At 41.5% G+C, this 13,899-nt stretch overlaps 1 pseudogene; it reads left to right on the top strand.

Moving 5' to 3' along the window:
* Positions 1-1,762, top strand: LOC120065600 (annotated as a pseudogene).
* The last annotated feature ends 12,137 nt before the right edge of the window (positions 1,763-13,899 follow it).

Genomic DNA, 13,899 nt, shown 5'->3' with positions numbered 1-13,899 from the left:
ATGGTCGCTGATTTGCTCACCCTCACCCAGCTCAACCACATCTTCCAGCACAAGCAGAACTACGACCTGGACCGCCTACTGACAGGCTCCGAGCATCTCACGAACAACCTGCTGCGTCTGTTGGACCGTGACCCGGGCCTGCTCGTCAGCACTGTCACTTGCCTCCCCCTTGCCAGCTCCACCAGCGACTTGGTCTCCTCCAGCCTGCAGGCTGCCAAGAGCAAGAACCTGGTCTTCTCCATCCTCCTGGCTGGGGACTGCCTGGTCACCCTGGTACGCAAGAAGGACCAGTACCTACACCATATGGACCTGCACCTGCTCTTCAACCTGGTGGGCGTCATCTTTCCGCGAGGGTGAAGGCTGGACGTCCATCTGCCACCCTAAGTTCAACACTGCTGGCTTCTTCCACACCCACATCTCTTACCTGGAGCCGGCCTCTGACCTTTGCCTCATCCTGGTGTCTGCCGACCGGGAGGACTTCTTTAACCTTTCTGATTGCAAGCACCGCTTCCTGGAGCGGCTGAGCCAACTCACTGCCTACAAGGCCTTGAAGGAGGCGCTGAAGTGCCCCAGCTACTCTGTCAGCCAGGTCAGCATCCCGGGGCTCAGGCACTTTCTGTACAAGTCCAAGACCTCTGGAATCTACACATGGTGAGTATGGACGGTTTATGTAATGTACAACAGGGGTTCCCAAAATGTTTCACTCAGGCCCCCCTTTCAAGTATTGGGGAACATCCCTCGCCCCCCCCCCCCCCCCCCTGCATGCCATGTCTATTTCTATGGGCACAAGCACTTTTCATGGTACAAACTGTTCACACCCCTCATGTTGGTGAATATATATTCCTGCAATTCTACACATTTTTATCATGGGGTGCAGAGCAAATGTAGCAGTTTTAAAGCAAATTTTCTTGCAATTTAATACATTTTGCAATGTCTAATGTGTGATATTAAAGTGACTCAAACATTACAACAAATTCTATGGGCTAAAAAACCTAGCTAAAAATGTTAGCTGACATGGACTAGTTGATGTGGACATTTCTGACAAGTTATAAATAGCTCTCTATGGTATGTATGACTGACATGACAAGAGGATAACACTACCCAATTTTGAAATTGCTCATTGTGCATTCTACTATTAAAACTTTCAAGAGTAAGTTGAAAGCCGGACTGAGTTCCTTTAAAAAATAAACAATAATACAAATATTTTTTTGGGGGGGGTTGGGGAACCACAGTTTGGAGCCACTGGTGTACACCATCACGGCTTATACGGTTTATAGTCCTTGATACCCGTCTTACCTTTTTTCCCCCATTCTGTTTCTGTGTCTTCCACCAGCCCTGAGCTGCCCCTGCTATACCAATCTGTAGAGGAGCAGGAGAGGCTGATGGGATTGTACCAGTACCTCCACAGCCGCTTGCACCACCCGACACACCCCCTGCGCTCCATCTACCGCTGTGGAGAGACTGAGAACCTGCTGGCCTGGGTAAGCATAGTACACTGGTTTTATACCATTGTAGCTGATCTTAAAATGCACAGTCTTGTAGTGTAGAAGGAAGATGTTTGTCCATGCGGCTCTCTTCAGAGGATATCTGTAGTACCATGGTTATTAATCTCTCCTCTAAACCCTCTTCCTCTACCCTACCTCTCCTTCAGGTGACAAGTGGCATTGAGCTCTACCTCTGTTTCAGTCCCCTGGGAACCAAGGCCGTGGCCGTGGCTGCTGTTAATAAGCTGCTGGAGTGGATCATGAGGGAGGACGACTGACCTAGCTACAGTACTAAGAAACCCTGGCCCTCTAAACCTGCTGCCTCGTGACGTTGAAGTAGGATGGACACTATTGTAGGTCATGGATGTAATGCCAACAAATCATCATGCATCACTTTTGTGCATATGCAGTCTGTTTGCTCTTTGCAGATTCTTCAGTCTATGGTCATCAGGGGGTAAAATTAGGTAATCACAATGAGGGTAAAGCTATGTTTTATCAAACATAATTTCATGATTTTAATTGGTGGTTGACCTATGGGAATTGAGAGATATCAAATCAAATGTATTTATATAGCCCTTCTTACATCAGCTGATATCTCAAAGTGCTGTACAGAAACCCAGCCTAAAACCCCAAACAGCAAGCAATGCAGGTGTAGAAGCACGGTGGCTAGGAAAAACTCCCTAGAAAGGCCAAAATCTAGGAAGAAACCTAGAGAGGAACCAGGCTATGAGGGGTGGCCAGTCCTCTTCTGGCTGTGCCGGGTGGAGATTATAACAGAACATGGCCAAGATGTTCAAATGTTCATAAATTACCAGCATGGTCAAATAATAATAATCACAGTAGTTGTCGAGGGTGTAGCAAGTCAGCACCTCAGGAGTAAATGTCAGTTGGCTTTTCATAGCCGATCATTAAGAGTATCTCTACCGCTCCTGCAGTCTCTAGAGAGTTGAAAACAGCAGGTCTGGGACAGGTAGCACGTCCGGTGAACAGGTCAGGGTTCCATAGCCGCAGGCAGAACCGTTGAAACTGGAGCAGCGGCACGGCCAGGTGGACTGGGGACAGCAAGGAGTCATCATGCCAGGTAGTCCTGAGGCATGGTCCTAGGGCTCAGGGCCTCCGAGAGAGAGAAAGAATTAGAGAGAGCATACTTAAATTCACACAGGACACCGGATAAGACAGGAGAAGTACTCCAGATATAACAAACTGACCCTAGCCCCCCGACACATAAACTACTGCAGCATAAATACTGGAGGCTGAGACAGGAGGGGTCAGGAGACACTGTGGCCCCATCCGATGATACCCCCAGACAGGGCCAAACAGGAAGGATATAACCCCACCCACTTTGCCAAAGCACAGCCCCCACAGCACTAGAGGGATATCTTCAACCACCAACTTACCATCCTGAGACAAGGCCTAGTATAGCCCACAAAGATCTCCGCCACGGCACAACCCAAGGGGGGGCGCCAACCCAGACAGGAAGATCACGTCAGTGACTCAACCCACTCAAGTGACGCACCCCTCCTAGGGACGGCATGAAAGAGCACCAGTAAGCCAGTGACTCAGCCCCTGTAATAGGGTTAGAGGCAGAGAATCCCAGTGGAGAGAGGGGAACCGGCCAGGCAGAGACAGCAAGGGCGGTTTATTGCTCCAGAGCCTTTCCGTTCACCTTCACACTCCTGGGCCAGACTACACTCAATCATATGACCCACTGAAGAGATGAGTCTTCAGTAAAGACTTAAAGATATGCAGCAGACATTTCTATTAATAACAATGCTGAAATCTGTGATGGTGTCCCAATTGCTATAAGATGATGATTATTTGAAACTGTAATAGACCTGTCATTGATTTGCCATATGTTAATAATTATAATGTGCCCTGCCAACGTATTGCCACGGTCCGTGCCATGGTAAAACGTGCACTCCTGTAGATCTAAAATAATTGCATAGTGAACGTTTTATCTAGGTGAGCCATACAACCAGAAAAACAAGGTGAAGCAATTCAGGCATTATTGAAAGTCAGGACAATCCCTGTCCAAGAAGAAACATAATGTGTATAGTTGAGAAAATAGATTAAGCAAGCAGTAGGGATTTATAATTAAATGTGGAGTGGAGCTTTAGCTATAGGTACGTGATTACAACGTGGCCGGGTACCTTCAAAATTATTCAGCAATCATAATTTATTCGAAAAACAGTTTCCATCATCATTTGTTGCAATTAAGAAAGCCAGACAAAATAAGAATCCACCCGTTGAGCAGATAAAAATGTCGATGTTTAGAACAGTTCTCTTATAGTTGCCGTTTCTATTACACGTCCTAATGTTGTTGTTTTTTTGCGACTTGCTTTTGTCAAATAAACGTGGGTCAATGGAAACCTGCCTTATATTGTCAAAAGAGTCCCTAATGGTTAGCCCATTAATTGATGAAACCAAGAAAGATTAATCTCACTTTCTGACTGTAATGCAGTTAGCCCCATGCACTCTACTTACAGTATATGCACCTACTTTAAACACGTACTTCTATTAATTCCACTCTTTTGTTTATCAGCATACTCCAAGGGGAAAAGTCTACAATGATAGCTGTTGTGTTGCTCAGAAGAGTTATTTTAATTATTATTTGTGTCTTTACTTGTTGCTTGGGTTTTGGATCAAGGATTTCACTGTCAAAGGTGATGTGCTTGGGAAAGTATCTTTATTTTAAGATGGGAATCTCTGAGTTGTCTGTAATAGTAGGATTTTTTAGTTTACATGCCTGCTCTGCTTGGTATAGTGGGCTATCAAAAAAGCTGAAAGAGAGAATGCAGGTCATGCAAAATAATGTTATCAGGTTTATGCTGAATGTCCCCGCTAGGACCCACATGGGGGTACAGGAGTTCTGGGAGGTGGGCATGTTGCCTTTGGAGTCCAGAGTGGACCAACTTAAACTTAATCATATATTTAACATCTTAAATAATCATGCCCCAGGTTATATGAAAAACCACATTGATATGGTCTATAACCAACACAGTCACAATACCAGAGCTGGTGTTATGTCTTGTAAACTCCCAAGAGTAAACAGTACTGCGAGGAGCACGTTTTTCCATACAGGCATTTGTCTATGGAATAGCCTTCCCTTGGAGATCAAGCACATAAAAAGTAAAAGTAGCTTTAAAAAGCAGGCATCGTTTTTCATTTGGACAAGGCTGTCTAAGTAAGGGAAACCACTCCACTGCCCCTTGTGCCCCCTACTGCTGGTCAGGTGTATTTATTTGAAGGATCGGTATGATGGGAAATTAATAGATTGTTTTAATGTGAAATTAATATGGTTGATTTGTAAGGTTAGGGAGAAGTGCAGTGAATAGTGCCACATTTTAGGATGTCAATATAAATGAATGTATTTATGGTTGTTTGTAATTTGTCTTTTCTTTTAATCATTATATGTGTTATTGTTTTTACCATCGAGGACCACTTTAGAACAAGCGTTTTAATTAACACTTTCAAGTGATATCCTCTGGGTCCACATTGTACATTTTGTTGTATATGTCTGTTGCCCAAAATAAATTCAATACATCGGGTTGATAAATTTTGACATTCACAGTCAAGGTGATTCAAAAGCTTTCCCTTACTTTTCATGCCAAATTGCCTTTATAGTTGTGCTAATGGTGTGTGATGGCTGGAGCTTGTTAGAGTTTTATGGTATTGTAGCTGCTTCAAGTCTAGCTCCTAGATCTAACATTTTACCCATTTGTCTAGAGATGAATTGTCTAATATTATGATAAATAATCAAATAAATTATGACATTTCATGTGTACGTGTTCATCTCTGAATACAACACAGTGTGAGGATTTTGTCTGTAGGCTATCATAAGACAACTGGCATCAGATATGACCTTTGGTTTGATTTAGTAACTATTTAAGCGGCAATCTGCTTGCCTGGCTACCAGACTCCTTGCTCCGGCCAAACTCTAGGCTACGCCCAGAGACGTTAGTTTCTTCTACGCAATGAGCCTTGATCTGAGTACCTCTCCGACCCTTCACCGAATGCGAACACGTTCTGGGCCATCTGATTGGTCCAGAAACCGATGGGTTGGGCCATAGCCAGAACACACGTGGGAAAAGTGGTGGTTTGAAAATTCTTCATTGGCTTTGATACTCTGATTGGTTAGAGACGATCCAATTGCTGATTAATTTGTTTTGTACAACGCCCTTCTTGCCCTTCATCACCACAAACAACTTCAATGATGGCAGTCTCAGACTAAAGTATGTAGTGAACGACAGAGCAGCGGAAGATTTTAGTGTGAGTTGTCAGGCTAGCAATCTGCAGTAGCTACATCCATTTTTGGACTTGTAATATGAATGATATGTACCCATTGATTCTTAAAGAATTTAACTTATAAATGCCCCATGAGCTTAGTTCAACTGTCGTATTCAATCTGAACACAAACTATACGCTTGTTTTACTCCAATGTTTCTAAACAAAGTAAATGTAAACAAACACAATATAGCTTCAAAACATGGTTAAAACTATAATTTTGATATCATGGATGGTCAGTCCTTGCATCCATAGCTCTGTCTATAAATGTGATAGTGGTTACATTTCTCTCCTCAGCTTTTTAGCGAAGCAGTGGCAGGGGACACTTATTATTTAATCTGCTGTTGCCGCTTTAACCACATAGGCTACTTACAAGAGACAGTATAGACTTCATATGGGCAAATAAAATTCAATTAATAAAAAGGAAAGTTTTACATCTTCTTACGTCTGAGGGTGGTTGTAACCTTCCAGACTTGGAATGGTATCAACATGTCACCCAAGGCTTTTACTTGCGACATATAGTTAAATGCACTAAAGAGGAATAATGGGTACATATTGAAGATGTGCATGCTCATCCCCAGAATCTTTTTATGTGGATAAACGATAAAGCTAAGAACATTAACAACTTCATAGTTAAGAACACTATAACAACATGGAAGAAAATGAAACGTATTCTCAAAAACCAATATAACACCCTAAAAACAAAACCTTATGGAGCAATTCAGAATTCCCCAATACATTGGTCCACATTGAAGACTAAAGGTGTAACAGTATAACTTTAAACCGTCCCCTCGCTCCGACCACGGGCGCGAACCAGGGACCCTCTGCACACATCAACAACAGTCACCCACGAAGCATCGTTACCCATCGCTCCACAAAAGCCACGGCCCTTGCAGAGCAAGGGGAAACCCTACTTCAGGTCTCAGAGCAAGTGACGTAACCGATTGAAATGCTATTAGCGCGTACCCGCTAACTAGCTAGCCATTTCACATCCGTTACAAAGGCATAGAATCCGTAAATGACTTGGTAACAGGAAATACATGTATTTCCATGACAGAATTAAAAAGTAATTTTTTAAAAGTGACATATCACAATATTTTGATTTGAAATCTTTTGGACAACAGAGCAACCTTGAGGGACTCTCCAGAGGAGCAATGGAACTTCCTGTACTACTATTGGCAGGAATCCAGATTATTTTAATGATTCTCATTCCTGTGTATATGAAGATACAGTATAAGTTAATGTATATTCTATATGTGATACAATTTTTAGATGGTATTTTTCATGATGTACAGTGTGACCTATTAAATGGGTCAAGATTGGCATCATACTCCTCAAGTGCATGAAAGGCATTCAATTGAACAGTTTTTGGGTGTCATCCACTCTCTTGCTGACTCAGGGAGTAGGCTAGGTATAGTAAGAGTCAATTGAATTCCTTGGTGGTGGTAAGTCTAGGATTATGTTTTCTCTTACAGTAAGTGCATGGACATGACAAGGATGTCATACAAAACCAGGGTGTCAGAGTTTAAGGGTCTGTATTTAATCAAGCAATGGTTTGTCTCAACCTGCTCAATTTGGTTTACACAGGAGCAGAGGAGGGTTTATTTTGATTCCAACATACAATAATCACTTATCACCAAATATATCCTTTAACTGTGTTTTCATGTGCAAACAGGTATCTAGACACAGATAAATCCATTGACCACATAATGCAAGCTACACAACATTTTTCTGGCCTGGAGATACATGTATTGCCCAGTCCAAAGCAGAGACATTATTGTGTGTTCAAGTTATTTTTCTTATCTGCTTGGGGGTAGTTGTCACACCCTGACCTTAGAGAGCCTTTTTTATGTCTCTGTTTGGTTTGGTCAGAGTGTGATTTGGGTGGGCATTCTATGTCCTTTATTTCTATGATTTGTGTTTCTATGTTTTGGCTGGATATGGTTCTCAATCAGGGACAGCTGTCTATCGTTGTCTCTGATTGGGAATCATACTTAGGCAGACCTTTTCCCCACCTGTGATTGTGGGTAGTTATCTTTGTTAGTGGCACTATAGCCCTGTAAGCTTCACTCTTGTTTTGTTGGCTAAAAGAAAAGAAAATGTACGCTCACCATGTTGCACTTTGGTCCACTTCTTTCGACGGCCGTGACAGTAGTTGATATCATTTGCACACTTTCTTTATATCTCACATGATCCAGATTACATATCCATAAAAGGGTGATTTAGGCTTCATCAAAATTCTTTAGTTCTCACCTTATATTTAGCAGTAAGCCAAAAGTGTCTTTGAAATCTTATTTGAGTCAGAAAAGGATGTTCATATGATAGGGAAGATATATAAAATCTTGCAGAGAGCATATCCAACTAACAATATCTTAGAACAAATATATAAACTATTGGAACCAAGACTTAAAAATAACTGATGTTGGCACAAGATGGAGGGAAAGTTGGAACATTTTATCCAGTATAAACTAATGTATAGAATGTATTATACAAGAGACAAAATTCACAAATTCTACAGCACACTAGTAGTAATGTCTTAAGTGTAAAACCAATAATGACTCAATAATCCATGCTTTCTGGGAATGCTATAAAGTCTGGAAGTTGTGGGTGGAGCTAGAACATTGGCTGTCAGAAGTATTACCAAAGATATTTATCGCTAACCTAAGACAGTTCACCTGTGTCATTTACTGTGGGAGAAGCATAGTGAGCAGAACAACAAGGAGGTGGGCAAAGCCAATCACGAGCTTCTGAGATCCAATTGGCGTGTTGTAGCATGAATTGCATATTTCCATTAGGGAACGCCTCCTCAGTGAAGTGTGCATGTGCACAAACTTAATTCAACCTTGCACTCCTTCTAAACAACAATTTTTTTTGTTTTACTTTGGCAAAGCGTCGTCTATAAAACTTAGTGCACTGTGTTTGTAACAGTTTCTAGTTTTGGAAACAGAAACATTTATTGAGATCAGATGTTTCATTGATGAGGAGATTTGCAGAATGTTGGCCCAGTTTCAACAAAATCCATCCTCTCCCATTACCTGGGACTGGACTTCCTCTCACTACCATATTTGATGGTGAGAAAAAACTTTCTTCTGCTTTGGGACTGGACCCCATTCCAGTATTTAGCCCTATCTAATCCTATTCCAGGCCAATGTGCTGCAAGGACAGAACACTACCACTTAACACCCCAAACAAATCTTCTGCAGTAAAACTTTGCAATCCCAAGTAATTGTCTACAGCTGCCACCACAACCTCAACCTCTATAGTTCCATTTCTGCAGTACTGTTGACAATCATGGCTATGAATGCTAAGAAACCCACCTGACCGAAGCACATATTATTCCCATCCCTCTCTATTGGTCTCTGACTATTCACAGGAATCCTTTCAGGATCCCTTACCCTGTACCCATCTTCCTCTACCACTCTCTTCACTGTTTCAGCATATGACACTTTCTGTACTACTCTGACCTTGGTAACCTCAACCTGCCTTTACCTCACCGGACACCTCTGATCTCCAGCCCCATGGGTACCCCCACAGCTTACAAACACACAACTTTCTCCACCGATACTACACATTCCTTAATCTCATGCCCTTCCGCACACTTCTCACATCTAGTAATCTCCCACCTGCACACTGCTGCAACATGAACATAAGCATGGCACCTAAAACACTGTAGTATTTTCGGAACAAAAGCTCTCACAGGATAACGAGAAAACGTTCTAAACGGATGCTTCAGCTTTATAGCCATGTGACCTGTCTGGGTTACCCCTTCTGTCTGTGGTATTACAATGCATATTTCAAGACATGGCATATGGGGGTGTAGTGAGATACCCAATGGGCTGGATGATTTTCTTCTCATCACACATCTTGAAAAAACTTTTACAAAAAACTTGTAAGTCAATCAATCCACCATCATTGACACAATGGAAAATCTAATGATTTATTATTGAAATATTGAAATAGCATGAGTGGCCAAGGAAAAGTAATTGGTACAATTTAAGGCCAAGTGGCAAACAATAATGCAGGCACTAGTGATCGGGGTGTTTAGGATATATGTATGTGTATATATATTATTTATTAGAAAAATAAATAAAAACACATTTCAACCACACATGTGGATACAATGTATGTAAAAACCATTGAATTTAACACAAAAAAGTGTTGAAACGTATTTACATTGTGGTCCTCTTGTTAACAAACTACATCATCCATCAATGAACAACAAATTAAATATAGAAAACGAATGGAGTTGAGGCAGCTTGGAAAAGTCAGTATGGCTTGAGCAGAGGGTGCATCGATGGTAAGCCTACATTAGAGCCATGGAGCAAGTCAGTCTGTCAGACAAGCCAGGAACTCTTCATCAGGGCCCATGGCTTTGTCCAACATTCCCAGTTCCTTCAGTACCGCTCCTCCCTAGGTAGCTGATCCTTCATTGCCAACAGTAGCACCCAACTGGGTGATTTATCGGCTGCAGTAAAGAACCAGAAATTCAACCACACATCAGCGGTGGTCAGGAACAGTCCCTCTGCCTCTAACATCTCAGACACAGCCATCTTCACCTTCCAACCAGCAGGTGTGCCAAAAAAGCAACAGCTGGTCAAATGGATTTAACATGAAAGTCTTTTAACTTTGACCTTGAAGACCACCACATATCAAGACAGATGTTTTTTTCTCTAAAAAATAAAGTCAAAATAAAAACAAATAAAACTAAGTTTGAATGATACTGATGGTAACGTTGTTACATCTAATGCCTGTTTGCCTGAGGCTGATGCCGTGTAGGTGTTTGTACACTTGTACACATGCATATACACACACTCACATTCAAGCGCACACACGTGCACATGCACAGACGCACATACAGTACACACATGTAAATAGTGTCATACATGCACTGGAACGTATTCAGTTGGCCTTGCTGTTAGGGTTTTTGCAGTCCTTCATGTTTTTTGTTTTTGCATTGTTTTATGTTTTTCTTAGTTTTTCTCTTTTTTCTCTTTTGTTCATTTGTTGGTATGTTGGTGCATTGTGGGACGTGGCTTGGAGGGTCTTGGAGCTGGGTAATGGATTCATTATTTTGGGGGGGGGGGGGGGGGGGGGGGGGGGGGGGCTGTGTGGGGGAGGGGGGGGTCTCGGTTGGTTGAGGGGCAGCTCTCGGAAACTGTGGTGGGGGGGCTGGTGGTTTGGAGCTTTGGCCTGTGGCCGATAGGTCGCTGGTTCGGGCCCTCGTTTTTGATCTTGTGGGAGATCTGTCGACGTGCCCTTGAGCAGGGCGTTGACCCTGGATGCTTCTGTGGGTCGCTCTGGATGGGAGTCTGTTAGATGACTGAATGTAATGTAAATGTTGAGTGACTTCACTGCAAGTAGATTGTATGTTTTAATATTCAACAAAAAAGAGATTTAGCAATGAAAAAATTATGGATTTGAAAGTTTTACAATTTTCTTTTTACAAGAGCTCTCAGCCTAGCTCTAGGCGATCTCATGGCACCATGTCAACCACCGAACCCAACGCATGTAAGCATGCGTGTCCGGCCAGATGAGATGTAGTCATTGTTTGTGTGTCTGTAAATTGTTGTTCGTTTGTATCTGGAGTGTAACAAACTATTATGTAAAATAAAAAGAAATCGTATAGATTTTGTTTCTTTTTTTGTAAGATTTTCATTATTCAAACAACAAGACCGAAACAAAGTACAGTAGGCGTATAACCATTTATGTCCAACCAAAATGTCCGAATATATCCAGCAAGAACTGGCAAAAATGACAATTACTATTTTAGAATAATGAAATTGGAAATAAATGTTTTAAGTGAAGTGGCAAGCTGCATTATCTACTTCAATGTCATTTTATGCACTTGGAAGTTGGCACGCTGTATTATGCGCGAAGAGGAAGTGAATGCGTGCGCTCAGTTGAGGAGTACAGCAGACCATCTGGTGCACCGCAGTCTATGATTCACCTTTCGCCTGGAAATAAAAACTGTTTTCATTGTTTGAAAAATAGCGTAGGCTACGCATACAGCTAATTCTCCATGAAAATAAATATTGGTGAAGGGAAAACTTTTCGAAGTCCGCGCGTGGTCAAGGAATTGTCAATTATGCTGTCAAGAGGACAAATCTGAGATTCGTGACGTTTGTGCATTACCTCAAACAGGTAAGTAGCGAAAAGTTATGGTTTAGTAACATGCATTACATAATTTTGCAGAGAGTTCTGAGTTTCCTCGTTCTTTGTGGTTCTCACCCAAATACTATATTGTGATTTTTAGACATCATCGAATATATTCAACTTTATAGTGGATTAAAATGTATATTGTGAACACTGATTGATTTAATAATCTGAAACATTTCCTACAAGGGGTGCTTCAAACGTGTCTACTCCATTCTTTCTGTTTATATGGTATTCTATATTCTGTTTATATCTACTCCACTTGAATGACAGAACATTTATTCGGTTTGTTGTTTTTGTCAGTGTTTGAATTTGGGTTGATAGTTGCTGAAATCCCAAAATTATATATTATCAGTGTATTGATTACGACCGTATGTGTCGACCTGGATTTATGAGGAATTGTGTACCTTATCATAACTGTTTCAATATGATATACACATGGCATTTCCTGCAAGCCAGATAAGCTCATATTGCGTTGTTCCATGTTTAACAGGGTGTCTGTGTGGAATTATAAACCTATTAATCACGTCTCTGTAGTTTTGGATAGCTAAAACATGCATTAGCGCTATTGGACATGTTCACAGGCTCAGACAGTAGACCAAGCTGCAGAGACAAATCATAGGTTTCTCAGAACTACTGAACTCCACTCTATTCATTGATACATATTGAAATGCTCTACTCTTCAAATTACCTTTGTAGAAAGCACCTGAATGAAGATAATGCTATTTGTGACTTTTCAATGACCAAGACCAGATTGCAATGCGTTGCATGCCTACCTGTAAATGGCAATGAATGGAAACTACATTTCAAACCTTTGGTTTATTAACCATGAGCATGAAGAAAGTCACTCAGTCCTTACACCCATGTCCCTGCTGCTTTTAAACACTAAACCTCTGTTTGTTTGACATGAAGTTGCAGGTGTTAATATGTAACATGTATGCCAATGCTATTCTATGAATTATTGATGTTGTGTATACTGTATATGTATATATATATAAATTAAGATTTCCAACTTTTCATCAAGTCTAAAGGCTAATAACTTTATTATAGGTATTTTTATCTTGAAGACTGTTATATAACCGCATTATAATGCTTCTGTTGTTGAAATTCTACAACTCGTTTTTTGAGAAGTCCCGCTTTTCATGTCTGACTTAAGAGGCACGTATTGTATGACCATCAGTCCGTGTGCATCTTTTTCCCAGAAAGGCATGTAGTGGTTGTGACAGGAATGCAAAGTAGAGAGGCCCAGGTCCCTGAGTGCTACCTGTAACCTGGCTGTAATATGTCCGGTTAATCATCAACCCAGGGGATGTGGCTCAATGCAAATGCACAATGTCAGGGACATGGAGTGCTCTGGTCAACTTCCCGGGACATGGAGTGCTCTGGTCAACTTCCCGGGACATGGAGTGCTTTGGTCAACTTCAGCAGTAGCTACATGTATGTCATGTCATGGCTCAGTATTGATTGGCAATTAGAATGTGTTTAACCCATTCATCATTTGAACGTAAAGACCTCTAGGGAAATTAAAGCTTCTAGGGAAATTGCTATTCTCTTGCATTAGAAGATGTCTGGATTATTGATCTGTATTGCACTGGAAAGACAGAGGGTTTGAATTACTTTTACCTGCTTTGTATGAGAACATGTCACAATTTGGGGTAGATGCTTCGACACTACTAGGGCTTTTACATTATTAGGTTGTGCTTTAGCAATGCATTTTCAAGCTCAAAGGACAGAGCATGACATTTTCAGGCACTTTGAAATACTTCAGATTGTTAATTAAAAAAAGGCTTTTGTATGTCATGATGGAAGAGGTTTCACAGACACATACTGTGTAATACCAACACAGCTCTCTTTGGCTACCGGTATCTAAACATTTCCTATTAGGTTGTTGTTTACTATGAGACAGCGGAAGCTTTTAACATTGCTTTCTTATGACCACATCTCTTCATCACTGTCTCTCTCATACTTGTCTCGACCA

The sequence above is a fragment of the Salvelinus namaycush genome, chromosome 20 (genome assembly GCF_016432855.1).
Source record: "Salvelinus namaycush isolate Seneca chromosome 20, SaNama_1.0, whole genome shotgun sequence".
Taxonomy (NCBI): Eukaryota; Metazoa; Chordata; class Actinopteri; order Salmoniformes; family Salmonidae; genus Salvelinus; species Salvelinus namaycush.
The sequence above is the reverse complement of the archived record's forward strand: the minus strand, read 5'-3'. Positions and strand labels throughout refer to the sequence as shown.